Raw genomic sequence first — 27,425 nt, forward strand, 5'->3', positions numbered from 1 at the left:
AAGGAACTTCAACGAGATTCTAGTATTTTTGCTCTGATGACTAATTGGGAACAGTTTTGAAATATCAAATTGAAATTATTTTGAAGTGTACAACTGATAGGGTTTGGGTCTGTGTCCCCACCCAAATCTCATGTTAAATTTTAATCCTCAGTGTTGGAGGTGGGGCCCAGTGGGCAGTGATTTGATCAAGGGGGCAGATTTCTCATGAATGGTTTAGCACCATCCATCTTGGTACTGTCCTCATGACAGTGAGTGAGTTCTCATGAAATCTGATTGTTTAAAGGTGTGTTTAAAGTATTTCCCCCCTCACTCTCTTGCTCTTGCCAAGTGATATTTCTGCATCCCCTTCGCCTTCCACCATGATTGCAAGATTCCTAAGGCCTCCCCAAAAGCCAAGCAATGCTAGCATCAGTCTTCCTGTACAGCCTGCAGAACCATGACCCAATTAAACTTCTTTTCCTTATAGATTACCCAGTCTCAGGTATCTCTTTATAGCAATGAGAGAACAGCCTAGTACATGGACCTTCTTATTCTTCCCTTCCCCTTCCCTCCTCTTTCCTTCCCTTCCCTTCCTTTCCCCTCCCCTTCCCTTCCTCTTCCCCTCTCCCTTTCCCTTTTCTTTCCTTCACTTCCCTTCCCCTCCTTTCCCCCATCCCTTCCCCTCTCTTCCCCTCCCCTCCCCTCCCTTCCTCCTCTGCCCTTACCTCCCTTTTTTCCCTTCCTTCCCTCCTTCCTTTCTTCCTTATTTCCCCTTCTTTCTTTCTTTCTTTGTCTTTCTTTGCTTTTGTTTTGCAATTCACGCACCCCAGTACCGTTTATTTCACCTTTTGTGTCATCCAATGATGCAAAAAAAAAAAAAAAAAAAAAAGCCAAAAAAGCCAAATAAAACCCTATCTGTCCTACCATACTGTAATGTCTTCAGACAAGGATTGTAAGTGGCTACAAGAATATATAATGGGAGATGTAGGGGGAGGTGTAGGGAGTTGGCAAGTAAATGATTGGTCAAAGTTATCTGAAAACAGAAAAGACAGGGAGGGTGTGGGGTCAACCCCCAGCCCCAGCTTTTTCTTTTTTGCCAACATTCCTCCCTAACTCCTGCACACAAAGCCTGAACTCTGGCCTCTCCTAGGAGAAAATAGATGGGAACCCAAAAGAGGAGAACAGGAAGTGATGTCATGCATATGCTTTCTCTTTGGGACAGGCGGGTGGTGTGGGTAGTGCTGGGGTCCTGTGGTTTCACGTTGGAGACACCTTGTCTCTGAAAAGCTAGACAGTCGCATGAGGCTGGAAGGTGGAGATCCCGTGAGCTTCCTACCCAGGGCTCTTGTTGTTAGACCCAGAACGGGGAGGAAGAGGACCCTGTGGTTTCTCTCTAGGTTGTTCATATGACTCAGATTGGCCTGATGGGATAAAGGGAAGACATGCTGTCCCTGAGCAGAGATGATGTATTTGACAGGGCCTTTTCCTGATAACATGGAAGTGGAGGTTAGCTTGGAGCAACGAAAAACTCCTCTAGTAGCATTTGAAATATTGCTAAATATCAATCATGGTACTAAGTTATATCTATTAGCCCAGCTAAGTGTTTTTATTATATCATTTCTTTTTTAACCTTCTGATACACTGCTATTTCCTTTGTTTTAAACATATGAGGTAGGTATTATTATTATCCCTGTTAAAAGATAAACTGAGGCATATTAAAATTTTGAAGAGTTTATTTGAACAGACTGGGATTCATGAATCAGGCAGCTCCAGGATGCAGATAGTTTGGGGCTCCAATGAAGAGGGGTTGGGCGAGGCTTTTATAAGCAAAACTAGGAAGCAAGGCAAAGAAAATATTTGACTGGTTAAAATGGAGCAATAACCTCCAAGTCCATAGTTAGAAGATAGTTGGTGGTTTCTAATTGGTAAAGTCCATAGTTAGAGGCTAGTTGGCAGTTTCTGATTGGGAAAACATAGGTTTCACTTTCTTGGATATGGCGGTTCACATTGAGTTGAGTTTGGGTTTGCTTACATGGGAACCTGACAGTAGGGCTACCTCAGTCTAATGGTTTCCCAATTAATTATTTTAATGCTCCATTTTAGATATTGAAACTGTAATATGAAGTTATTTGCCTAAAGACAGGGTGACTAAGGGGCAGTACTTACTACCTCCTTTCTTTACTCTTTCAACACTGTTGATTCTTATATTTTACTTAGAAATAACTTGATCCACTGTGTATGCCAGGAAACAAAGTGAAGTCTTATTTGAAAACCATCTCAGGGAATTTGCTGCAGGTAGAAGAGAGAGAAAAGCGGTCTTCTCTGAGCCAAGCTCGTTGCCAGCTTAGGCAGGCAGTACTTCCCACAGCCTGGCTACTTTGATGGCTTAAAACAGGCATGCTGTAATTTAACTGGCATTAGGGAGTGACAGTAAAAAGAAACCGTTTTGAGGTGTGGGCTTCTTGAGGTGACATGGAGATATATAACGTTTTTTTTTTTCTTTTAATGGTGTTTTAGTTTGGGCAATAATACAAGTTGAGCAATTTTGCATTCTGAATAAAAGGAGAAGCAAACAGTATAATGTTAACTGAGGACACAGAGCTACCAGTGCCAGTGACAATGGCAGATGAGAACCACCAGCTGAAGGGACGCCAGCTTAGGGCTCCAGGGGACCCAGACCCCAGTGGGAAGCACCCTCTGGCTGGGCTGGTTGTGCTCTGCTCCTTCCCTGACTCTCTGCTCTGTGCTCTGAAGCCTGGGCCTTGAGGACTGCATCTCCTGGGCCCCCTATCTTCTGGTTAGGTTTGGCCAGTGGAAGATACGAGCAAGAGCCTGGCAGGCAGGAGTGCAGACAGCTTGGGTTATTTCTTCTGTAGTTGCTCCCTGCTCTGGTGATGTGTCTACAGAAGTTGCTGTCTCCTCTTCAAAGACAGCTTCACCAGGCTGCCCCTCCTCCAGGACTCCAGTGCAAAATGGACTCGGGTATCACAATTTCTCCTGTATATCCCTTCAGCCCCAGTTGTTGTAATGACTGCAGCTATTGCTAGTCCAAAGGTTCCTCCCATCCCTTTCTTCATCTACCTCTTGCCACACCCCACTAAGCCATCCCTTCATTGTCACCTCTCCATTCACTCCATCTGAGGTTGACATCTATTTTTTTTTTTTTTTTTTGCCAGGACCTTGTGTGCTTCTCAAATGGAATGTGCATAGGAGTTGCATGGGGATCTGATTAGATGGAGGTTCTGATTCAGTAGGTTTGGGGTGGGGCCCAAGACACTGAATTTCCAAGAAGCACCCAGGTGATGCTGAGGCTACTGGTCTATGGACCTTGCTTACTTTTCCTACTCACTGTATGGTCAGAATTGCTGGTAAATATGGCCCAAGAAATGTAAAAGTTGAGTCTCATTATAAAGCACTGTAAGTAAAAATGTAGGCTTCTTCTTATCCTGAAAGTCAGGAATGGTTTTTTGTAAAATCAACAAAAAGCAGAAGACATTCTGCGTTCAAGTTTGGCTCTCCACTCTCACCCTCCCCCATGTGTGTGTGTGTGTGTGTGTGTGTGTGTGTGTATTATAAACATAGGCAATTGAGGGATTTCCGGGTTTACTAATGGCTGAATGATTTTGTGGGTCATTTCAGAAAATCTGAGCCTGAACACAGGGACAGGAAGGGTGGTATGGAGATATAGAGCTTGTTTTTTTCTTTTTTTTTTTCTTTTAGACCTGGGGCAGACTAAGGCCCATAGGCCAAATCCAGCATGTCATCTGTAGTTGTAAATAAAGCTTTATTGGAACACAGGAATGATCATTTGCTTTAAGTATTATCTATGGCTGCTTTTGCCCTAAGTCGGCAGAGTTGAGTTGTTACAAGAAAGACTATGTGGCCATAAAGCTTAAAATGTTGATGACCTGGCTTTTTACAGAAGATTACTGATCCCTGGCTTAGGCTATTGTGTAAAGTTTCTCAAGAATTAAGATCTTTGAGCAAAAAGGAGTCTTAGGAATCATCTTGTCTCATTTCACAGATGAGGAAATGGATACTCACATTCTCCCCGCTAGCTTTAATCTGTATTTTTAAAAGACACAAAGAAAAAATTGGAGGGAATTTGGAGGAAAAAAACCCCAAGAATTAGATGTCCTTTGAGAAAAACCAAACTCTAATGATAGAAGTTAGGAAACTAAAAATGTGACAATAATTACTTCCAAGTTATTAGAGAAGCAAGCTGAACTGTTATTCTCCATTTCCACATAGGAAAGCTTTTTCCAACTTTTAATGGGTCAGATGTTGGAATTATATTTCCAAGGGAGGCCAGGGCCTGGATATCTTTAAAACAGATATGAACAGCTGCTCAAAATGACTTAGGCTAAGATTGATGATATTTCCCAGGCAGCACCCTAACTTGCCATTCGTTCCTTCACTACCAAACAGTAAGAAGAAGTGAGGGGGCCCAAGTCAGGAGTCCGGCAATTAGGCACGTGCTCACACACACACAGAGGACTCTGATCTCTACACCCCTGGCCATGTTAAAAATCATCTCAAGGCTAATGAGACGTCAAACATTTGTGTAAGCATTCATCAACTGGGATGAAGGATGCCTTTGAGCTTAGTAATTCTGAGAATAGAATGATGGTATTAATACCTTAGGCCCTTTAAAAATAACTTTAGTAATAATTTGTAACCCTTGTAGATACAGAGAAGAAAATGTGCAAAATTTTGATTTGTCATAGTACATGTCATGGGCTGAGGCAGTCATTGCTAATGAAAGCCAGCTACAAAATTATTGGACTTTTTTTTTGTGTAAAATCTTGCTTTGGGATGCTTTAAGCTCTTGGGAGGCTCAGCTCTCTCTAGACTAAATAGAGAATGCACAGTTCTCTTGTTTTAATTGTGATCTCTGAAGATGTAAGAACTATATATTAATTTCTGTATTTCCAATCTTTAGTGCAGCCTTGAACACTGTAGGTAGAGAATAAATGTTTATTTCTTTTATTGGGGTGGGGATGGGGTGTATAGCAGGTATGCATTATATTATAGTATTCAGTCTTTCAGAAAAACAAGAAATGCAATCATGGTGAGCTACCAAGTATGGATAATTAAGACAATTACATTGGCTCTGAGAAAATGTGCTTCTTGGTCTCAGGCGCTCCTGCCCTTCCCTGGGCATATCAAGGTCAGCCTGGTTTAGATCTGCTGACAGGTAGCAATTGCCTAAGCAGTACATTTCTGTTAATTCACACTGAGATCTTGACAATAATGCTTGGAATTTATATTGAGTCTTTCATCTTTGAAGTTCAATGTTCTAACTCTAATCTTTATGACTTCCTTGTGAGGTAGGAACTAGCAAGTTGCTTTTATTGTATTTTTACAGGTGGAGGTGAGGAATGTGATGGACATATAGGTTCAAAGACCTGCTTAAGGGCTCTGAATGAGTCAGGGCCAGGGTGGGAATGGAGCTGGACATTTTGTAGCCCAAATAAGGAATAAAATATTTATTTTTTTCTCCCAGTGAAAAGTTGGGTAAGTGCAGTATGCCTTTAAAAAAAATCCTTAGGAGAGATACATTTGCAATGAATCTTATGTAGCTTGTTTCAAATATGTTTAGAGTCAGAGAGATGGAAATCAAAGAAACTGCAAAGTCTATATTTTCTAAAATTTCTTCTAAAGCACTCATAAGGTCTTTGGTTTAATTGCTGGATTTAATTTGAAGCTTAGAATGTATTCATCATTCCTACTTTCCCATTCAGCCCAGCTTTTCTTCCCAGATTCCCAGCTGATCTTCTTTCTTTAAAGTAACTATTAAACTGTCTCTGTTTCAATTCGCAGGCTTATTATGTCTTGGTGATTATCACTCAAACCTAAGGCTTAGGCATATGCCTTTTCTCTGATCCTAATACAGTCCCTGAAGATCAACTCAGCAATGACAGTTGAAAAATGCAAGACTTTATAATTGAAATATGATGATTATTTGGAGGACAATATAGAGTTGCAATACTGTTTAAAAACTAGTCTCTGTAAACAATAATAAAACCTAACGTAATTATACAGAGAGATGGAATAATATATGTTAGGTGAACAAATAATGTCAGCTTCCTTGATGCATCTTATTAGCATTGATCAAGTAGTTAATAGTCCCAAAACACTTGACAGTTAATCCATAGAACATCCTTTGTAGATAATTAAATATTCTGATTGGAGCTTTGCAGAGGAGACACACCAAGTGGCTCCATGACTCGACCAGAAGGAAAGATGGGAAGCTGCGGTTGGACTGGGCATTGGAAGACAGGAAGGCGGGGTTGGACTGGGCATTCTATAAAACCCTGTCCCTTCAGAAAGATAACGTTGAGAGCACTGCTCCTCAAACTTTATTCTCTTTCACAGTTACAAATTGAAATCCAAGCAAGAAGAATAGCTATTTTAATTTTAACAAGTTTATATTTAATCAAAATAGAAATGTAGTTAATTTACATCAGAATTAATCCTTGCCTGCTGCCAGCCTTATTTGTGAAGACCAAGCAGATTGCCACTTACACTGGGTGATTTCAGAGGTACAGGAACTTCTCTGCTCCTTTCCCTCCAGGACTGTTATGATCCTTTGACATTTAAGTGTATTTGCTTGAGGTAAGACTTTGGACCAAAGGACATCTTGTTAGATGGCCTAGAGTAACAATAAGATATTGGAAAAATGGGACCCATCTTGTTGCAGCCAGAAAACATTGTGCAGTAGATATAGTTTCCTTCTCTGATGGCCATTATGCCATGTTGTAGATGTTAGGTGTTGCAAAATGTATTTTAAGATAAAGGGAACCATTTCTATCTTTGGCTAACTCATTCTATGGCGTTTCTTCCCCTCAAAAAACTTATTCAATGATATTTTACATTGATAACACAGAGAGATTAAAACAGATTTTGTAGAAACAAAGCATGTATTGAATCAAGATATAGGAAATATATTAAGGTTTTAGATTAGTAACGAGAGATGATTCTTTTCTATATTGAAAAAAAAAACCTGAAAACTTAAGAGACTTTCTTGTCCTTCAGCTATTTCTACCCAAAGGTTCTTTAAGTTACTATACCTTAAAAAATGTCACCAAAAAATCTTATGTGATATAAAACAACCTTGGAGACAGAATTCTGTGAAAAGATCCTGATCTAATAAATACAAGATTTCTTAAATTAGTATTTTCTGCAGAGTTGCTTTTAAAAATTCAATTCCTGTAACATCAAGAAAAATATGTTCACTTTGATAATTTCTGACCATACAATGACAGGAATAATATTGGCTAATCCTCAAAGGTCACCCATTGTTCCAAGAGCTTTACATTTCTACCACAGTTAATCTTCATGATAATCTTATAAAGAAGGTGATGTTATTATCATCCTCATTTTGCAGACAAGAAAACTGAGACTCAGATTAAAAAGTATTGACAAAGCCATATGACTATACATGGGGAAGTCAGGATTTGAACTTGGGTAATCTAGCACCAGAGCTGTTCATACCAATCACCTAAGCATAGGCCAAGAGGGAGGCCTTTGGTCCTGGGGTGAGATATTAAAAGCATATCACACAATAATGGAAAGTTTTAAGGAAGGCATTCCTAGTGAGGAAAATCAAACAGAATTTGAGTATAAATCAAACAGGCTTTGAGTATAAAGTATTTACAATAAGAATAATGACTTATGGTCAGAGATAATGCTTTGACTTAAGTCTATTATGAGGCATAAATGATTGGTTTGAGATTCTTTCATTAAAGCTGGCTTTGACAGCCAAAAGAAGAGAGAAGAGGGGACATTAGCAGAATGACGAAGGCGGTGTCGTCATGTTTTCCCTAGACCTGGGCACCTGATGCTCTGCTTTAAAACACGTAAGATCTGTCTGAGTCAGTGCTCCTACTTTTAACATACATGCACTATATTCAACTATGTTGAAGATGGTTTCAAATTCTTGCATCCTATACCTCTCTAATGTAATAATGATCATTGTATTTGAAATGAATTATTATCACTTATTAAGAGCTTATTTTAACCATCCTTTTTTAAAACTGCAGAGATAGACTATTGAAACGAAAAAACTACCCTGAAGTAGAAGCTGGGTAGAATTTGAAAGCAAGCCCAGTCAGCGTCTCACTGTTTAAGTCTTATCTCTTAGAGCCAGGGATGAAAGGCAGAAAGACCAGTCAGTCTCTTTCCTGTTTGTTTATTTCCTGGCCCTCTTGTCCTGTCTGCAGCTTTGCCCCCAGAGCTCCTCATCTGTATTTATTTTCCATCTGCTTCCTGCTCTCTAGACAGTCTGAGACAGTCTGCTCACCAGCCAGCAGTTCAGACAGAGAGGTATAAATATTGTAAAGTGCACAAAGGCCGTGCTAGGCAGAGAGGGACAACGAGCAGACATAAAGATGCTGGTATTGCAGAGAGATTGTTTTAGGTGGGATTAAGAAGCAATGTTCTTTGGAGTTAGGCAAGACTGCTATCCATGCTGGAAGATGAGCTCATGCTTCATAGGGGGAAGGCTACTGGGGACATGTGTTAGCTTCATTTCAGAAGGAGTTTGTGATCAAGCCTATTGTTTTCCTCTCTTCTGCAGCTATTTCTTAAGGTCTTTTACAGTAGACCGTATTATCTGAGCCAGCTCTAAAGGGATTTTTGTTGTTGTTTTGTTTTGTTTTGGTCTTTGGTCATTTTGACCAGTGGTTTTAGACTTCTGGATATCACAGACTTAGTTAAAAAAAAAAAAAAAAGCTAAAAATATATATAAATAAAAGCAAATCTGTGTGTGTGTAAAGGGAGGGGGCAGATCGCTTTAGGGTTGCCAGTTTTCATTTGTGCCAAGAAAGGATATTGAAAAAAAAATGATCATCCCTTCTCATTGCTTGCTCTATGAAAGGACAATGTATCCCTAAAGAGTGGGAAGCAGCACCATCCTTCCCAAGAAACAGTGCTCAGCAACTTCAAACCCATACATATGTTTAGAAAGATATATTTACAATTTTTAAATGTAGAAAAATCATAAAGTAAAATTTTAGTTTATCATACCACCTTCTAGACACTTGTTTTATCGCAAGTTTATCAGCTTAAAGATTTCTGCTCTACAATATCAAGGAGAGCCCAAATGTCCAGCTTCTGGGAGTGACATTTTAAAATCGCATTCAGTGCTAAAAGTCCATTCTCCCATAATTATGTTGATGCAAATGAAAACATCATTTCTGGTGTTACTTCACTGCATTTGGAATATCCTGGGCAGAGCGATACTTGCAGGTGCCCAAGCCTATGAAATAATTTGGAACTACCTTCACATTGGTAATACTTAGACTCCACATTTGTTAAGTGGGGTGGCGGGGGGTGCTGGCGGTAGTCACTGAATAGAGGAAGGGCAGAGAAGGAAAACTGGTAGAACTCAGTTTTGCTTTGACTGATGTGAGCAATTAAATGTTGCCCCCAGCCCTGAAAACCCTACTCTACAAATCCAAAATCCTTTAGTTAGCAGAATCTGTTCTCCTATGAAGACAACAGAGAGACATATGTTGTTATTTGAACATGTTCTCAGAGGGCTGTGCAGTCCCACCCATGAGGGAAAATACAGTTTTCTTGGTTATTTCATTTTTAGTATTTTTAAGAGCTCCTGTGGTATCACATGTTGACACCAAGGAAAGGTGTTTTATTGACCCACTCTTTACCAGGGCCCACATTCTGTGTGAGCCAAGAGAAGTGGACAAACAGCGGCTTCCCCCACCCCCTACTTCCTCTGCCCCCTCCCTGGGTTGGGGGGAGCAGGAAGCAGTAGACAGCGTGTCTGGGCGGCAGAGAGAGGTGAAGGGATCAGGGAGGTCTGTAAGAGACAGGGTCACACAGTGTGGCCTACAGCAGAGCAGAAAAGACTTGATCTGGGAGAAATTGATCTGAGAGGGAGGTTGCAGCTCCCATCTGCTTTGGCCTTAAACCAGGATTGGGGAGTGACTGATTTAGATACAACTTAGTTGCTATGGGTTGAATTGTATCCTCTTAAATATTATATACTGAAGTCCTAATGCTCAGTACTTCAGAATGTGGCCTTACTTGGGACTAGTCATTACAGATGTAATTAGTCAAGTTGAGGCAGGTGAGGTCATGCCTTTGACCTTGTTTTCTGGGCAATCTGTGGCCGTCCTCTTCATTTCTTATTGCTTCTTCTAGGTGCTCTGCTTGCCTGGCTATAAAATGGCTCTAGACCAGAAGGATACTCAGGAATTGGCAAGAAAAAATGAGCACAACTCTCTCTACTATTCGTTAGAATTCATAGCTGTACCAAGAGACACTTTGATTGGACTAAAGGTCACCCAGGACAAATGTAGAACACTGCAAATGAACTTTGAGTTCCCATGGTAGTTGATCCTGGGAGAATATTGCAGGCATAGTATGATTAACTGAAGTTCCCATGAGTCTAGCAATAGGTTCAAATTAATGGGAAGAAAAAACTACACTCAGAGTTCCTCCTTTTTCCTAGGAAAAGTTTTTTTATGGATGCATTAATTGGACTTAACCCAGATGCAAAGCTTATAAACTTGAGTATGGCAAACATTGGTTGATTTCCTGAACATGCATGGGAGAGAGATCCTTGTTATCCTTGTTCTCCAGAAAGGCACGTGAGGCAGGAAGGTGGATACTGCACGAACTCAGTGTGCCATGCTGCCAGAGTCAAGTTTCCTAAGCAGGTTTTCTTCTATTCTTCATGCTTTCAATTGTTCTTCTCGGTGCCTAACAGAGACACAGCAAGTGCAGAAGTGGGAGTTAAGTGGGAGGAGGAGGACAAAGTCAGAGTGGATTGTTAGACCAAGACACAGGCTTTGGAAGTATCCAGGGGTAACTGACAACGTGGCTCCCTCTTTCTCTGAGGTTAGCGTCTTTAATTATTAAACACAGAAGCTTCATCAACATTTGGACTCCTTGGAGACAACCAGCAATTATCTCAAATTCTGTTCCCACTGCCACCCCTCCTCAACTTCAAAGGAAACTCATTATCAGGCCCCAAATTCTTCAAATTACTTTCCCATCATCTTAAATTATGTTTATAAGTAGTTCATAATGAGAGTCTAATCTCACCCTTCAGATTACTAAAGAAGCTCATGGTAGATAGACTGTGATAAAATTATTCCAAGTCAGGGTGATTATCATTCTTCACAAGAAGATTTTATTCACAGGTTTGTTAAAATTTTAGAAGATATTTTATGTACATATATTTACAAAAATAATTTATACAAACTTCTTCCTGACTTTTATTTGCAAATTAACATCCAAATGAGACTTCTTTTCAAAATGCAATATTTTATGTCTCGCTGATGAGTCATTAAGAAACATATTAAATTGTAATGAATGTAATCAGCTTGTCTTTGAGGTTGTCAGTAAAATATAGTCTTTGTTTTCTAGAAGATTGTCAACTATGTCTTTGTTTTCTAGAAGGTTGTATTTCATGTAACAGAGATCAAGACGTGCCTGAGATTTCAAGCCTATATTCATAGTCAGAAAGCCTAATTAATTAATTTGAAAAGTGTTCCTATTTTGGTTTATTCTTGACATCAACAAAAGAAAAGAAAAAAAGTAAATAGAAAATAGGCAGGTGGAAATGGATACAAAGTTGTCAGGTGTCATATTTTGTTAACCAGGATGTTTTCCAATGACTATTTCCAGTATTATTTCTTAAAAATTTAAATAGATACTAGATGGTTAAAGTAGATGCTAAGATTTTTTTTTTTCTGGATATCATCTTTATATGGAACACAAGATTCACAAGTGCATCAGGCTGCCCTTGCCCTCCTGAAGTCTTTCTTCTTCTCTACCTCTTGTTTCCCTTCCTCACAGTTGCCTGCATTCTCAGACAGGCTCTGCCCTGTGGCAGTGAGGTATCTATTGGCAGCTATTCATTGTGTCCTTCCAGGCTGCAAAGGAGCAGATGGCCTGGGGGTGGGGGAGGTATGTGAGAGGGAAGAACAGGAGTCTGACTTTAAGAATTTCAAGATTTACAGGGACAGATAGCTACTGAGTAACAATTACAATTATGATACAAAGTGCTATGATCAGTTAGGATATGCAGAGGTTGCAATGGCAGCATGAGGAAAAGGAATCTGATACAACTGGAGGAAGCCTAAGAACATTAAGTGGCATCCATCAGACAGACAAATTTGTAGAGTGGGTAGACCCCAGGGAGTTGTCAATAGCATGATGCCCACTATATGTGTAATAAAGAGTTAGGCAGTAAGTAGATGGAGCGATGGATTGATGGATAGATAGAATCTATAGCTCAGCTTTTTGTAGATCCCATCCTCAGGAGACCCTTGGATCCTGACCCAATCTCCTTATGCTTATGGTTGTTCTCTCATGCTTTACTCCTTGTTCTAATTCTATAATAAAGTCAGAAAAGTCATTTGGGGAGACAGAAGCAGGGAAAGGTTGTACTTTACACAACTGTGGAAAAACTGCGATTAAAAAGTTTAAAAAGATGATATAATACCCATAAATCCTTGTGCATTTCTGAATATATCTGATTACCTGTTTAGGATCAGGCAACATAATCAAAATGGAAATATTGCTATGTGAGCACATTAATTTTTATCCCTGAACTCATGGCACTGAAGACTAAATCACTGGATACAGATAGGAAATGCAGAAGTGCTTTGGAAGCATAAAAGACTACTCCCAAGGAGGAAGTCAAAAGACATTCAAAAGGGAGAAAGACAGATACAGGCAAAAGAGGTAAAAGGCAGGTGGAGGGCTGTCATCATTTCTCCCTATTCTCTGGCTGCTCATGTGTGAGCAGCCTACTATGGTCCTGAGTAGCCCAACTAAAAGGGGTATTATAAACAGATAAGAGGCCCAAATAGATGAAAAGAAACAGGAAGTGGAAGGAAACATAGAATGGAAAGAGGAGAGAAATCTTGTTTGGCAAATAAATTACAAAGCAGTTGATGATTCATTTCCCTAACATCGAAGTTAGTGCATTTAACTGAGGTAATCCTACTGTGATTCTTGCTATGGGGTCCCCATTCTACAGTAGAGAACAGCAGCCATCACAGGTCACTTCTTAGCCACTGCAGATAATTCAACCAGAAGAGCCCCAGTTACAGAGACATAGGCAAGAAGAAAGAGTAAAGTGTGTTTGCATTGTGCACAGACAGTATTATCATTAGCGTGATTATTGTTTGAGGAAAACCAAACAGAGCAAGAAGAGCCTGTACTTTTTCACTATTTATGGAATGCTTTGCTAAATACAGACGCAATTGTAAATCCTTCTGCTTCTAGAGCATTTCATTTTGTTTGGATCCTATTGGTTTCCTGACTGGTCAGAGAAACCTCTTGCAGTCTGTGAATTAAAACACAGTATCACCTCCCTAATTGGTCCTGATGGTTGTAAAGAGCTGTTTGAATTCCCAAAAGGGCCTGAATAGCAAAAGAAATGTAATTCTATTACTTTAATGCCTACGTAGTAACTCAACTAATGGCTATAAAATGTTGCCAACAGGGGGCCCGTAGGGACTTGGAATTATCATTTTATCAAAAAGCATTAATGGATGTTTGTATATAGAAGATTAAAAGAAAGATGTACTACATGGCTAAATTCTAAATAGATTAGATTAATTTGTTTGTAATAAGCATACAGGTTGAAGAGGAGAATACATCCTGCTACATGGTTGGATACAGTCTGCTCCTATATGAAATTTGAAAATTCCCTCTTCTTCCCCAATGTTTAAGACATTTATATTACTTTTGTTAAGTCCTTTTGGGGATCGTTAGGTTCTTCAAACTTCACCTTCTTTCTTATTGCAGAACCTAAAATATTACCCTGTTTCTCTTTCTTCCACCAATAATCCACTCCATGACTTTGCTGTGTTCTTCCCAATAGGGTCTGTGGAGTAGGTTTTCATCTAACCTGTTCCTCATGTTCTCTGAAGACAAACGTGCAATCTCTTGTCATGTATTGATTTTGAAACAGACAATAGCTGAAATTGCAAATGTGGGAAAATTATGAATGTTCAGACACATAAAATTATTCGAATCACAACCCCAAATACCTTATTTTCTCAAACAGCTGTCATAAGCTCTCTAATAATGTTCTTTTTTTCCTCCCTCAAGTAATCTAGGGGTCCTCAAGGAGAGGTTTACAGGTGTCCCCAGGCCCTCCTGCCTAGGGATCTGAGCTGTCCCAGGCTGCAGCTCCTCTTCCCTGTTCTCCAACCTGGAGTCACTCTTGCTGAGCTTATTAGGCTTGTCAGGCAGGGCAGGCACAGTTGTAATCACTGAGTGCCAAAGTTGGCAATGGCCTCTGGCAGAGTCAGGAAGAAGGGCTCCTGTCCTTTTGTGTCACACTGTGTTAGATGTGGGACATGAACCTAGTGGGCTAAAACATCTATTGAAACAGCTACTCAAGTTTTGTTATAGTGCCTCTCCCTAGGACCTAAGCATGTGGTCTAAGGGATTGGGCTGGGCATTGAGTAGAGACCACTTGCTCCATGTAGACCCCTCCTACACCCTCTTTGAATTCTAAGACTTCATTACTCAGCCCTATTCCTGGCTTCTTCCTCTCTTATAATGAGCTGTCTCCTGGGGGTACCTGCGTCTTCCCTGAGAGTGGAATTTTGCCTGGTACTCCACTAGACTGTAATGTTCCCAGATCACACACTTCCCAGCAGCAGGTGCAATGCTGGCTTGTTCCCAAGAGACTGCTCATTCCCCATGCACTAGACTTCCATCTGGCCCAAGCCACCAGCCTAAGCCAAGAGAGGTCTGGACCCTGCAAATGGATGGCAGAAAACCCAGGCTCAAGCTGAGATCCTCTGCACAGGCATGGTCTCTGGTTCCTGATTTTGAAATAGTAATTGGAAGACCTGGCTGCTGGCCCTCTGCTGTCTGTTTTCTTTCTGATTATAGGGCTCACCAAACTCTTCCAAGAGAAAAAGCATACATTTTGAAATATTGAGTTTTGACTCTCTGTGAAGGCCTGCAGAGGGATGTCAGGGATACCTGAATGGTTGCTGTCTGTTGCCTTTGGCCTCTGCTCTGTCACAGCTGTAACCCTGCTTGGGCATTACCTGAAAAATCTCAGAAGCGTAGTCTTCTACAGATTTCTGGATATCTTCCGACAGATTCAGAATTTAGTGTGTTCTGAGTTGGTAAGATTTTCCTAATTTCAACTTTCACATCAAGATGGTATGCAGCAAATTCTATGTGATAATTATTAAGGATAGAGCAGATTTCAGTTTTGTGACTAGAAAAATACAATCCAGTCTATTCATATCTTGAAAAATTTTGAGAAATTTTCTCCTGTGCAGAAGAAACCAACTTCAGAAGTCATGAATGTGTTAGACAAAGATAAGAGCCAAATCTAAGGTCAATAAAATATTTACTCTGACAGCTGTCAAGTTTGCATTTGTTTAGAACCTGAAGTTATCTGTCAGTTGTCTATGAAATTTACTGCTTTAGCTTTCAGTTTCCCAGATTCTCTTCTATTTGTTACCATTTTTTTTTCTAGCTTCCTTTCTTCAAAATTCACCCACCATCTCTCATAGCCCCACTCCCATTGTGATTTCATCTTTCCCTGTGTCCTCAGAGGTATCAGAGATGTGGCAAGGCAGGCTGTACAGTGCTTGGTGCCGTGGAGCATTTTTTACAGCAGGTTCTGCAAAGTTGACTGTAGATTTAAAGCAACCTTTACATCCTATCTGAAGTGAGTTGATTTATGAGTCAGTGTTTGGTAAGTACTCAGAGATCCTTACATTAAATGCAAGATCCAAGTGCACCGTATTATTGCCTCACTTATTTGTCTTTTGTAAAGCACCTGGTACCATGACAATATTCACTAAATAAATAACAAATGAAACACACTTCCTTCTCTGTTTTAATAATGTACTATTCATACAATTTTTTTTCCCAGAACAAAGGATCATTGTACGGAGTTGCTCTGCCAATATTAGGCTGATATCTTATTGCAGGCAGAGTGAAGAGATAAAATGGCATGACACAGGAAAACTGATAAAGTTTCTTTTCAAAACAAAGGAGAACAAGGCAATAACACAAAATATGATAAGCCAAGAAATGATTCAATAGAATTAATACAAATATGAATGTAGTTCCAATGATATTTTAATGCTTCTCTCAGTTATAAAATAATACCCACATGCCCAGAGGAAAATTCAAATTATAGTTTCTTGATCAATTCTATGTTGTTTTTCTTTAAAAAAAAAATCTGTTGTCTTCTGTTATGATTCTGTCCTTAGGAAATCATACCAGAGATGTTTAACAGAGAGCAGAACCATTGCCAAACATTTCTAGTGGGAACTGAGCTACCAAATATTTTCCTCAAATTATAGAAAATTGCCATTTGTAAAGTCCACATTATATTTAGCTTCTTAATTTAGGATTAAACATCTGTAACTTATTGTTAGGACATCCGGAGAGTTTGCAAAATTCTATAATAGGAATATTGTCTCTTTCTTTAGTCCCATGGTGTCTCCAAAGAAAGTTGTTTTGGTCCCATTTGTAAAGATTTACTGATGGTCAAAGGAACCGCTATGTAATTTTAGAGTAAAAAAATTGCAATGTAATGTTGACATGTTTTCACCCAAAATTGCCACCAGTTGACCAAGGATTCTGATGGTGGTCACCCTTTAAGCTGCCTGACGTACCCCAGCTGGGATCCAGTGGAACAGAAGGGGCAACTTTATCTCTTTCCCCAAGGGCTTCAGCTGGAGACCAAGATGCTGCAATAACACAAGCCTTGGAGAAATTTAGGAGTGGCCATGATTTCCCCCTGTAGGCTCCACTAACAGTCAACTAGGAAATAGTACAACTTATTCTTAAAACATTGAAGACTGGACAGTGATCTTTTAATGACTAAATTTAGCTGAGGGTCTTAGCATTTCTGAATGATCAAGGGAAATGTAATAGAACTTGAGTCTTGCATTTACAAGCTTTTCAGATTAGCTTTAGTTCAGTTTCTTCAAATATGGTCAAGGAAAGCTTCTGAGAAGACACCACATTAAAGCTGAGCTGTGAAGGATGATGAAGATGATATAGGAATAAAATTCAAGAGGAGGTTTTCTGGCTAAAGGAGTAGAGAGGGTAAAGCAAAGAAGTGGGAAAGGACATGTGTGCTTAAATATTCGTCAGAGCTCCCCAGTGGCCCTGGAGGTACACATGAGGCTGGAAACATGTTACAACACTCTGTTCTCCCAAATTATTGGCATTGATGTTATTTCCCCTGGAAAGCCTTCTCTGAAACTGGATTAAGTGCCCTTTCTCTGCTTCTGGAATCCTCTGCCCTTGTTCCAATTTAGTTCTTAGAGCAATACATGAATTTATTTATTTTTTCTTATTTGACTTCCTCTCTCTGGTTTAAGCTCTTTAGGGGAGGGTCCTTGTCTTGACCACTTCTGCCTTCTTACTGCCATAGACAATGCTTGATATGTGCTCAATGAATATTTTTTGAACTGAATAAACAATGCAAACTGTTCCTTAAAAGATGCTTTTAAAATGTTTTAAATTTTGTCCAAAGGCCTTAGACTAATTGTTTTAAAGGCATAAACCAATGTATTAATAATGAATGTGAATATATTTTATAGTTAAACTATTAAAATAAACTTACTCTAGACCATTATAGAGAGAAGAGAATGCAATACCAGATGAGTACCTTTTGGATCCACCTGAAGGATTTCAGCTGTCGAATTGCTAAAAGTACCTCTTTATAAAGGAGTTTCATCTATGTGATAAATTGCTCATACCAGGGACTATTAAGATAGCAATACAGTAAGTCCTCACTTAACATTGTTGATAGGTTCTTGGAAACTGCAACTATAAGCAAAATAGTGTATAACGAAACTAATTTTACCATAGGCTAAATGATATAAACAAGAGTTAAGTTCCTACAGCATATTTTTGGTCTCAAAACATCAAACTTCCAAATAAACACCAATATACTTTGGATATTAAGCATTGAAATAAATTTGAGTTATACATAGATTTAAGAAAGATTAATACAAACAAGCAAGAAAATGGTTCAACTGCTTATTCCAGTTCAGGGTCGACAGTGGCCAGAGCCTATCCCAGCAGCTTGGGGCACAGGGCAGACACCAACCCTGAACAGGACACTTTCCCATTACAGGGTGCACTCACTCACCCACCCACACTCACTCAGGGACAATTTAGACACACCAATGAACTAAATGTGCATATCTTTGGGATATAGGAGGAAACTGCGGGACCCAGAGAGAACTCACACAGACATGGGGAGAGCATGCAAACTCCACAAACACAGCGGCTCTGGGCAGAAATCTGTTTTTTTCCTTCTCATCAATGTTATAATGAGATAATATTGAATGAAACATTATTTGAAGACCTGCTGTTGAAGTGGGTAGAACCCGTATAATCTGCCTGGGAAAGACTGTGTTGGAGAGAACTTGGACTTGGGGTCAGAAAACATGAGACAGCTCTGGAAATGGCTGTGGGAACCTGAGAAGCTATTCAGTCCCTGATCTTCAATTTCATATCCGCACACTCACAAACAGAATATCAGCTCTGCTTGCTTTGCAGAGTTGGGAAGATAAATTAAGATAATGTAGACGTGAGATAATAAACTACAAAGAATTCTCCTTTTTATCATAATGGTGCAAGAAACAAGTTGAACTGATATCCCAAATCCTAGAATGTCTTTTGTTCACAAGTTCAATAACATGTTCCAGACCTTAGGACTTTTGATTTGATATGGAATCCGTTGATTGTACCCTTACCTCTTTCTAACCTGATAAGGAAAGGAATATAAATCACCGGTAAAGGAATGTAGGGTTATAAAAGTTTATCCTTGGCAGGACACTGTATACCCTCTGGTATTTAACACCAAATCCCAGAGTCAGATTCAGCCTCTAGGTAGTTTTTGTGTACAGCTTATTAATAACTGCATGGAAATATCCAATGGCAGGTTCTGGCCACAGTTAGGTTGAGTGCTGGCTGGACAGATGAGCTCTGTTCTCCAGCACATTTCTCCCATTCTCTGTTCTTTTCCAGGCTGTCAGGGGGTGGTTTTTGCCAACATGTTGAAAGGCCTGGCCAGTTTTCCTTCAGTGCTGCTCAGACTATGTTACAGGGAGGGTTGGCGTGTTCACCAACTCTATTTCTACACTGACTGTTCTGATAAAATTTAAACCTGATAGGGATTTGTCACTCCCTGGTGGCCCTTTGCCTTAGTTTATGACAGTCTTATTATCTTTGATCTTCCAAACCCAGGGAGTAGAGGATGGGTGTTTGATTTCATATACCAGGTACCGTCGACTTTAATTATCTTCTTGAAATCAGTCCAGCATGCAGGGATGAGGAACTGAAGTCCCAAATCACCCTGTAGTTTGGACAGTCTCTAAAACCAGAATGTGCATATATAGTTTAGTTATGCAGTATTTGTCAGGAAAATGCCATATTTTGCTGAGTTGTGATTTTCTGATATGCCCCATTTTAAATTAGACCTTTTTGTGTGTGTGGTTGATTTATAATTCTGACAGAGAAATAGCTATAAAATATAAAATATGTAACCAGCCAGGGCTGGAACACAGCCATATAATTCCTCCATTTGCTCTGCTGAAGTTGGTCATATGTAAATCCTCTTCTTTGCTTGGTGGCAGAGTCCATGGAAGGGAAAACTGGAAGAACATTGTAGAGTGGGAGTTAGTCATATCATGTTTAACAGCATTGAGAGTCAAATATTTTTTCTCAATTTCAAATAATTTCTCTCTTAAATTTTGGTTAGTTACCTGGGTCCTGAACTAAATATCATTTAGTTCAGTCAACTGTGGAATTAGAGCTTGACAAAAAAATATATAGCCAGGCAGCTGGGCGCCCTGGCTCACGCCTGTAATCCCAACACTTTGGGAGGCTGAGGTGGGCGGATCACGATGTCAAGAGATTGAGACCATCCTGGCCAAAGTGGTGAAACCCATCTCTACTAAAAATACAAAAATTAGCTGGGCATGCTGGCATGTGCCTACAGTCCCACCCAGCTACTTGGGAGGCTGAGGCAGGAGAATTGCTTGAACCCGGGAGGCACAGGTTGCAGTGAGCCGAGATCACACCACTGCACTCTAGCCTGGTGACAGAGCAAGACTCTGTCTCAAAATATATATATCTATATCTGAATCTGTAAAATTAAAATGGTGATATCTGTCCTATCAGCCTCATGGCCAGGGAGGGAATCCTATGGTGGGAGGGTGTAGTGGGTAGGGTGTATAAAACAGAAGGCTCTCCAGAGACTGTAATGTTCTATAAATGTAGTGTATTGTCATCACTTGGCCCACAAATACAGATATTTGAGAAACTGATAAAATGCGGTTGAAAAGGAGGCATTGTGTTGTGCCCAGAGACATCCTGTGGCTCATGGGGAGGGGATAGCCATCATAGGCTGCCACATGGACCTCAACTTACAGGCCCCCATGGAGACAGAAGCCATAACCTTGATTTTGGAGACTGGTTCAGTGTAGGAACCACATTTAAAAGTCTTCCATGTATAAATTCAGAGAAAGTGATGAGCAAAAAAGTTAGAAGCCGGTGGAGTGATGATTAGACATGCATTTATTTGCTGTACTCTAATGTGGGGTTTAAAAAAACTGGTAGACTCTAACAACTTTGTCAAGATGCCCTTCCCAACTTAAACCATTCATTTCCTCTTTCCTTATCTCTTACACTCCAACTGTGGAGCAGCCTGTGGCTTAGCCAGCAGCCAGGCATGGAATGGGGGTGGGGGGTTTGGGTGTGGGAATGAGCGTGCCTATTCTTGGAAGCTGGAGTCCGGGGTTTGAGTCTAGACTGCACCTCCACTGAGTAACTCGGAAACCATGGACTATCTAATCAATGCAGTTTGCCTACTTCATTTATTGTGAAGCTCTAAGCAAAAGCTCTACAGAAACTGTAGAGTCAGCCATGTAAACTAATATTATTATTACTATGTACATCAATGTGCATGAATGTGTGTTTATCAATGAAATAAGCAGAAGGGAGAAAGGACGCCTTATTACATTTTTACAAATTGGCTGACTAATTTGCTTCTTAGTTAAGCACATGTCAGAATGCTTGGCTGCCTAGTTGTGGTTGTGAAGGATGTGTCTAGAAGTTACTCATCAAAATACACCCAGGAGCTCTGCCCTGGCTGCAGAAAGGGAGGCAATCTTCCACTGGTGATTTTCACATTTTATATTTAGCAAAAGTAACTTTTTTCAAAAGTCTATTTGATTGTCAAGAAGCTTTTCAAAAACATCTTCTGTAGGAACAAAAAGACCAAATCTTCCTTCCTGCCCACTTCTGCCCATAGGCTCTCTCTCAATTCTTTCTTCCCCTCCTCCTACGTGCTCTTTCTACCCTATTCTTGCTCTCCTACACGCCTGCTTACTGTGTATTTGCAGTCCAGAAGTGGCAGCTGCCCACACAGATGAATTCAGTGGGTCAAGGGAGACGCTGTATCCATAGGAACCTGAAAAGAACCAGGCAGCCTCTGCTGTCCAACCCACGTGTTTGTGGTGTGGCCAGACTGGCTGATGAAGGAGTTTTGCTCCAGTTATGACACTTAGGAACAGACAGGGCAGAAACTGACAGCTTTGATCCAGACCCTGGGATGTAAAATGTGCCCAGCAGGAGCCATTGCGGGCAGTTGTCAATCACTTCCTCTTAACCTGCTCTTGGGATCCCGCCTCTGGCTCCAAGCTGAACACTCCTAGCTCCTGACCAGGCTGGCTATGGTAGGTAAACTAGAAGAGAACATGAACTGGGAGCTTATTTTTTCATTCAACAATGATCAAACATGTACTAAACACCAGATACTGTGTAATAGTATATAGTAGTAATAGAGGAAATAGTATATAATAGTAATAGAAGAAAACCCAAATAAATAAGATATGGTTCTTCCTTTTAAGAAGTTGACAGTTGAATGGGAAAGACAGAAATGCACACAAAAAATTATAATATGTGACAAGTTCTACTTCAGGACCAAGCATTGTGGGAACCACAGGAGGAAGTCACAACCTCTGCCCAGATGCAGGGAGGCATAAGAGAGGTGTTTTTTGGCCAGGGTTGTGAAAGATGACTCAGATTCTTCCACAGGGAGGAGATAAGCATGGACATTTCAGGCACAGGAATTTGCAAGAAGAAAGGCAGCGGAGCATGAGGATGTTCAAGGAATTGTGAGTGTCTAATGTGGCCGAAGCAGAGTCTTCAGCGGGTGGGTGGGGCAAATGAGAGGGGACAGGTTGAATGAGTCAGTTTGGAAAGGGGCTTGAGAGCAGTGCTAACGGGATTGGATGAAAAAAGGAGCCAAGGCAGATACTGTAAAAATACCTTTCATTATGAAAATCTAAGCCTGCAGAAAGTCTATTGCTGGTATTTATGCTAGTGACATCATGAAATCTGTGTTTTGGATGGGAGCTCTGGGGCAGTGTGGAAATGGACTGTTGAGGGAGGATGGGGAAGCTGAGTGAGGGAGGTCCATTAGATGGCTATTGAAAAGCTATAAGAAAGAAGCTACGAGAAGCCACAATAAGGCAGAGGCAGGAGGACTGTGGAGCAGCTTAGTGGGGTGTTAGACACAGTAAGGCCCCAGGGACTGGTTGGGGAGAATGGTTTGGGGAGTCAGCAATTTTCTAACTTAATGGATGAGGTGGAGGGATAGGAGTGTGAGTAACCCATCTGGAGAGCCCAAGCCCAGAAGGAAGCTCCTGGGGAGGATGGGAGAGCTTCTGACTCTACTTTCCACTTAAGACAGCAGTTCTTTGTTAGCTGTTGAGTTCAAGGGCTCTGAGTTGGGAAAGGCCAGGGGCTGAGCTCAGCAGGCCTGTATCTTGGGACTAACCTTTAAAATATTTGAAAACAGCTATTTAGCCCTCCCTTGGCTTTCTTATCACCAAAATAAAGCCATCTCAATTCCTTTAATCTTCCTTCCAGGGCCTTCAGTAATTTGGGTTGATCTGTTTTCTTTCCTCTCACTTAAAATGCAAAGCCCCGGGTTAAAATAACACATGAATATTTCTCAAGTTATAGATGTAATTATATTTTTTATGTTTGCTGTGTACTCTTTAGTGAATATTACTTTAATTCTCAGCTTTAACACTTTATACTTATTAAATATCTTCTTTTGCTAAGAAAAGTTTAAAATTTTTAATTCATTATTTTTCACCTGCTCACTAAATATTTCCTCCCAACAATATGCTTGCCAGTCCTCCCCTTGGTAATCAATGTCTTCTCAGGAGCCCCTGTGGTGAGCCTCCTCTTCTCATGACCTATTATTACAGAATTGCTACATTGCCATTGAAAGCAATGGCAAAAACTGCAATTACTTTTGCACCAACCTAATATTTGGGTAAAGTTCCAGACTCTGATTTCATTAAGGAAGGACATCCCCCTGGCCAAACGTCAAATGAAGGAACAAACACAGCCTGTCAGTACAGTGGTTGTCTGGGGAAGTCTTCCAGGAGGTCCAAAGACTGAGTTTTCTCTGGAAGAAGGACTGTGCTGGTATCTTGGAGTTATTTGTCAACACGGAGAGAAAACAGCACATATTCTTAATTATGTTACAATTGGAAAACATTGACTGAACAGTATCTGGCCTAATCATTTTAGGCCTTCTGAATACCCTGCCTGACAGGTGAAAGAAAAAGACATGGAAATTTTAGGAAGTCCTGAGTTTCATTCAAAGGTATTCATGAAGATGTTCCCTGACCCAGAGAATTCTTAATAGTTGGTCCTGCAGGTTACAGCTTGGAGGGATCTCCTTTCAGCCAGCCTTGCTCCTTCCAGAATGGTGATGTCACTGATTCAAAGCCTCCTGGGCCAGAAGAAGGTGCCTAAGATGCACCTCCTTGGTCAGAAGAAGGTCCCTCCCCTGGGTCTTGCTACCTCCCTGGGCTCTACCAGCTCAACAAGGCCAAGTTCCTTTGCCGCATGGCCTTGGCATTCTGCTGGCTCCCTGGCACCTTTCCCTTTGCTGTCCAGGATTCTTTGATGCTTTCACTTTCTTTTTTCCTTTCTCCTTTCCTCCAGCCAGCCTTTCTCATCTAAACCATGTAACTCAGAAATATTTTTTAAAAATTCTCCCAAGGATGATATCACTCTATTATAGAAGTTAATTCATTTGATACAATGGGCATTAAGGCTTAATTCTACTGTGGCAGTTTGGTTGAGAAAGACTGTTGGGACTATGGAATATTTTTTCACCATGGGGGTGGAGAAACTCTAGTCCCCTCAGTCTCACTTCTGTCACTGATGACAGTTGTCTCAAATATTCTGATTTTGTTGGGAATTCTCTCTGATCTATTAATACCAAGGGCTTAGGTTTTTATAAATGTTAGGGAGAAAGAGACTCTCAGTGTTCCTCCCATGCAAACTCCTTCCCTGATCCAGTGGGCTCAGGATTGTACATTGGGGAATTTCTTGAATTGGGGAAGGACAAAAGAGGAGAAGTACTAAGGGAGAAGAGAGTCAAGAGATTGTCTTCTTATCACCTTTAGATGAGAGCTATCTTAAAATATATCAAGTCTAGTAAGTGAGACAAGAAGTAGTAGGCTTGTCTTACTTCAAAAGATACATGTGTTAAAGTTAATGCTAATTGCTGAAACTGATGCCTCTCAAATTTCAATCACTAAACAAAATAAACATTTATTTCTTGTGCACATCACAGGGAGGATAGGGGTGGGGGTGTGTCTCTGTTCCACACAGTCATTCAGGGATCTAGGTTTCCTCATCTTGGGCCTTGCCCTCCTCCCTGCCTCCAAAGTCCCTTGCATTTAACTGGCATATGAGGAAAGAGCAAGGATCACATGTGGGAGGATATTATGGACCAAGCCTGGTGAGACGTGTTAACACCTGGCCTACATTCCACTGGTGAGGACGCAGTTCTCTGGCTCCAGCCAACTGCAAGGGAGCCTGGAAAATGTAGTCCAGCTGTGTGTCCATGAAGAGGAAGAGGACATGGGTGTTGGTGGTAGCCAAAGTTTGGATGTTTGAGGGTCATAGATTTTGGCTCAAAATGAGATGCTAATTACTTGTGAAAATTAGTATGCTCCATGGCAGGCAACCTCATGAAGTAATATGCTTGTTGTTACTAGAATGTTGGTTGCAGAACAAATTCCTGGCATTTCCACTTTGGAGTCATGTAATTACAGTTCCCAAACAGCATAGCAATTCTTCCTACTCTTTTGCTTCCACTTTCCCTGTGGTGCAAAATGTTTGGTTTATATTACTGACCAAACAGTGGGCCACATGGCTTTACCTCTTCTGGGGAAGGTCTTTTTAATTTTTCTCTTTTTTCTTTTCTATGATAACAAGCTGGAGTATGGATGTTTAGGTGGCCTTGGTTGTCAGCAGGCAGGGCATGGGGGAGCTCTGTGTGTGGGGAGGCTGAGCCTGCCCATTGCTGATATACATGCCTCTTGGGGCAAAAGTTATCATGGTCTTTTTACATCAATAGAGCATAAGTAAAGGAGAGCATAATTACTATAAGGGTAACATTCCAGGATCCTAGTACTTTAATATTGGAAGATATATTAGAATTCATAGAGTCAAACCCTTTGTGTGCTGAATATGAAGAGGAACAAAGGGGTCAAATCCTTTGTCCTCAGGGTTATACAGCTAGAATGGACAACACACAGTTAGAACCTGTGCCTCCTGACTCCTAGACTTCAGCTCCAGCTTGCTCCTCTCACCAACAAAATGTCAAGATTTTCCTATCCTGATGATACTGGTTGATGCAAAAGTAATTGTGCTTTTAGCTGTTAAAAGTAGTATCAAAAACTACAATTACTTTTACACCAACCTAAAAGTATTATTCAATCAACCTTATGCAGATCCTGGTTGGAACCATATAGAGACGCGGAGCCATAGGAAGCAGGAGACAGGGGATTTGGTTCTGCTCCCAGCTCTGTGTGGCCATGGCTGTGTGGAAGGCCCTTAGGTTCCTCAGATATAAACCAAATAATTTGATTAGGTCAGTGGTTTTCAAATGATTTTTATATAGGGAGGCCCAGTGTCTTCTGGAGCTCCCTTAGTAGCTATTTTGGCAAACAGGAGTGGAGTTTAGCTATTTTACTTATCAATTCCTTGTTAACTTTTGTTAGAAGTTTCCATGACTTAAAATGGTTTGAAAACCCCTGGAGGAGATAGTCTCTGAGGTTCTTCCTGTCTTTAAAATTTTATGTCTCTTCTAAGTGTACTTCATGGGTTTCATTATTAACGTACTTCATAGAGGAGCTGTTTAATTGATGAAAGAAGACATGAAGGTTTCAGTTGTTCAAGAACAAACCAAGGTTTGCTGTTTGTCACAGTTGCAGATTCAAACGCCTTTGGGATCAAGCAGGTAATCTAAAGGAGGAATGACTGTGTCATGGGCTGAGTGTGTCTTCTCCAAATTCACATGTTAAAGTCCTAACCCTAGTATCTCAGAATATGACTGCATTTGGAGATAGGGTCTTGAAAGAGGTAATTATGTTAATGGAGATTCTTTGGGTAGGCCCCAATCCGTATAACTGATATCTTTATAAGAAGAGGGAATTTGGATGCAGGCACGCACAGAGGGAAGACCATATGAAGACACGGGGAGAAGAGGGCCATCTACAAGCCAAGGAGAGAGGCCTCAGAATGAAACCAACCCTGGCGACACCTTGATCTTGGACTTCTAGCCGCCAGAATTGTGAGGAAATACATTTCAGCTGTTGAAGCCACAGAATCTGTGGTGCTTGGCTACAGCAGCCCTAGCAAACTAATACAGAAAGGTGTGTGCATGCACGTCAAGCAATGGGGAGTTGGGGGGACCCCGGCAGTTTTGGGTGAGCTCATCCCGGTTGAAAGGGGAAGGTGCTCTTCAGCTGGGCTGATTGTTGCCGTGTGGGAATAGTGGCTCAGAGGTGCCAGATGTTCTGAATTTTCAAGTGAAGCAAGACATTTTTTTAAATGTGAAATTTCTCAATTGTTAAGATATACGACACGGGCAAATAAAACATGTCTGTGGGCTGAATTTGACCTACAGACCACTAGTCTGTGACCCCAGGTTTGAGGAAACAATTTAGAAGTGACCTCATGAAGCAGAACATAACTAGAGAGTAAACATTCAGAGCTGGAATACTGAATTAGAAGCCAGGACACCTGGCTGGCTTTCATGGCCAGACTATTTTGCTGTTTGACCTTGAGCCAGACCTCAATTCCCATTCATGTCGGACGAGGAGGCTGAACTCCCTTCCAGCAAAGGCCATCGGAGATTTCAAGTCTGAGTGCCATATTCTGTAAACATCAGAGAATTATGGCCAAGATAATTACTCTCCACCTGGCTATTTCTAAGAATAAGTGTCTGATTTTCTAAAGTCAAAAAGAAAGAGATGGAATGTAATTAAAGATTTAAGTACATAGGAGTAGATAAAATATCCCCATGTCAAAAAAAAAGCTACTCAAACTGGGAAAAAACAAAAAACACA

The 27,425-nt window shown here is 40.6% G+C and overlaps 1 long non-coding RNA gene across 2 annotated transcripts in view; it reads left to right on the top strand.

The window, feature by feature from the left end:
- The window catches only part of LOC115931268 (uncharacterized), a 202,620-nt gene that overhangs the window by 130,058 nt on the left and 45,137 nt on the right, over positions 1 to 27,425 (top strand). The window contains exon 1 of one of the 2 annotated variants that reach the window (XR_008672996.2): positions 22,080 to 22,151. The exons of the other annotated variant lie outside the window; for it this stretch is intronic. This is a non-coding gene — a long non-coding RNA (uncharacterized lncRNA). Of the gene's footprint in view, positions 1 to 22,079; positions 22,152 to 27,425 lie in introns of those variants that run through there. 2 annotated transcript variants of the gene reach the window in all.

The sequence above is a fragment of the Gorilla gorilla genome, chromosome 19 (assembly GCF_029281585.2).
Source record: "Gorilla gorilla gorilla isolate KB3781 chromosome 19, NHGRI_mGorGor1-v2.1_pri, whole genome shotgun sequence".
Classification (NCBI taxonomy): domain Eukaryota; kingdom Metazoa; phylum Chordata; class Mammalia; order Primates; family Hominidae; genus Gorilla; species Gorilla gorilla.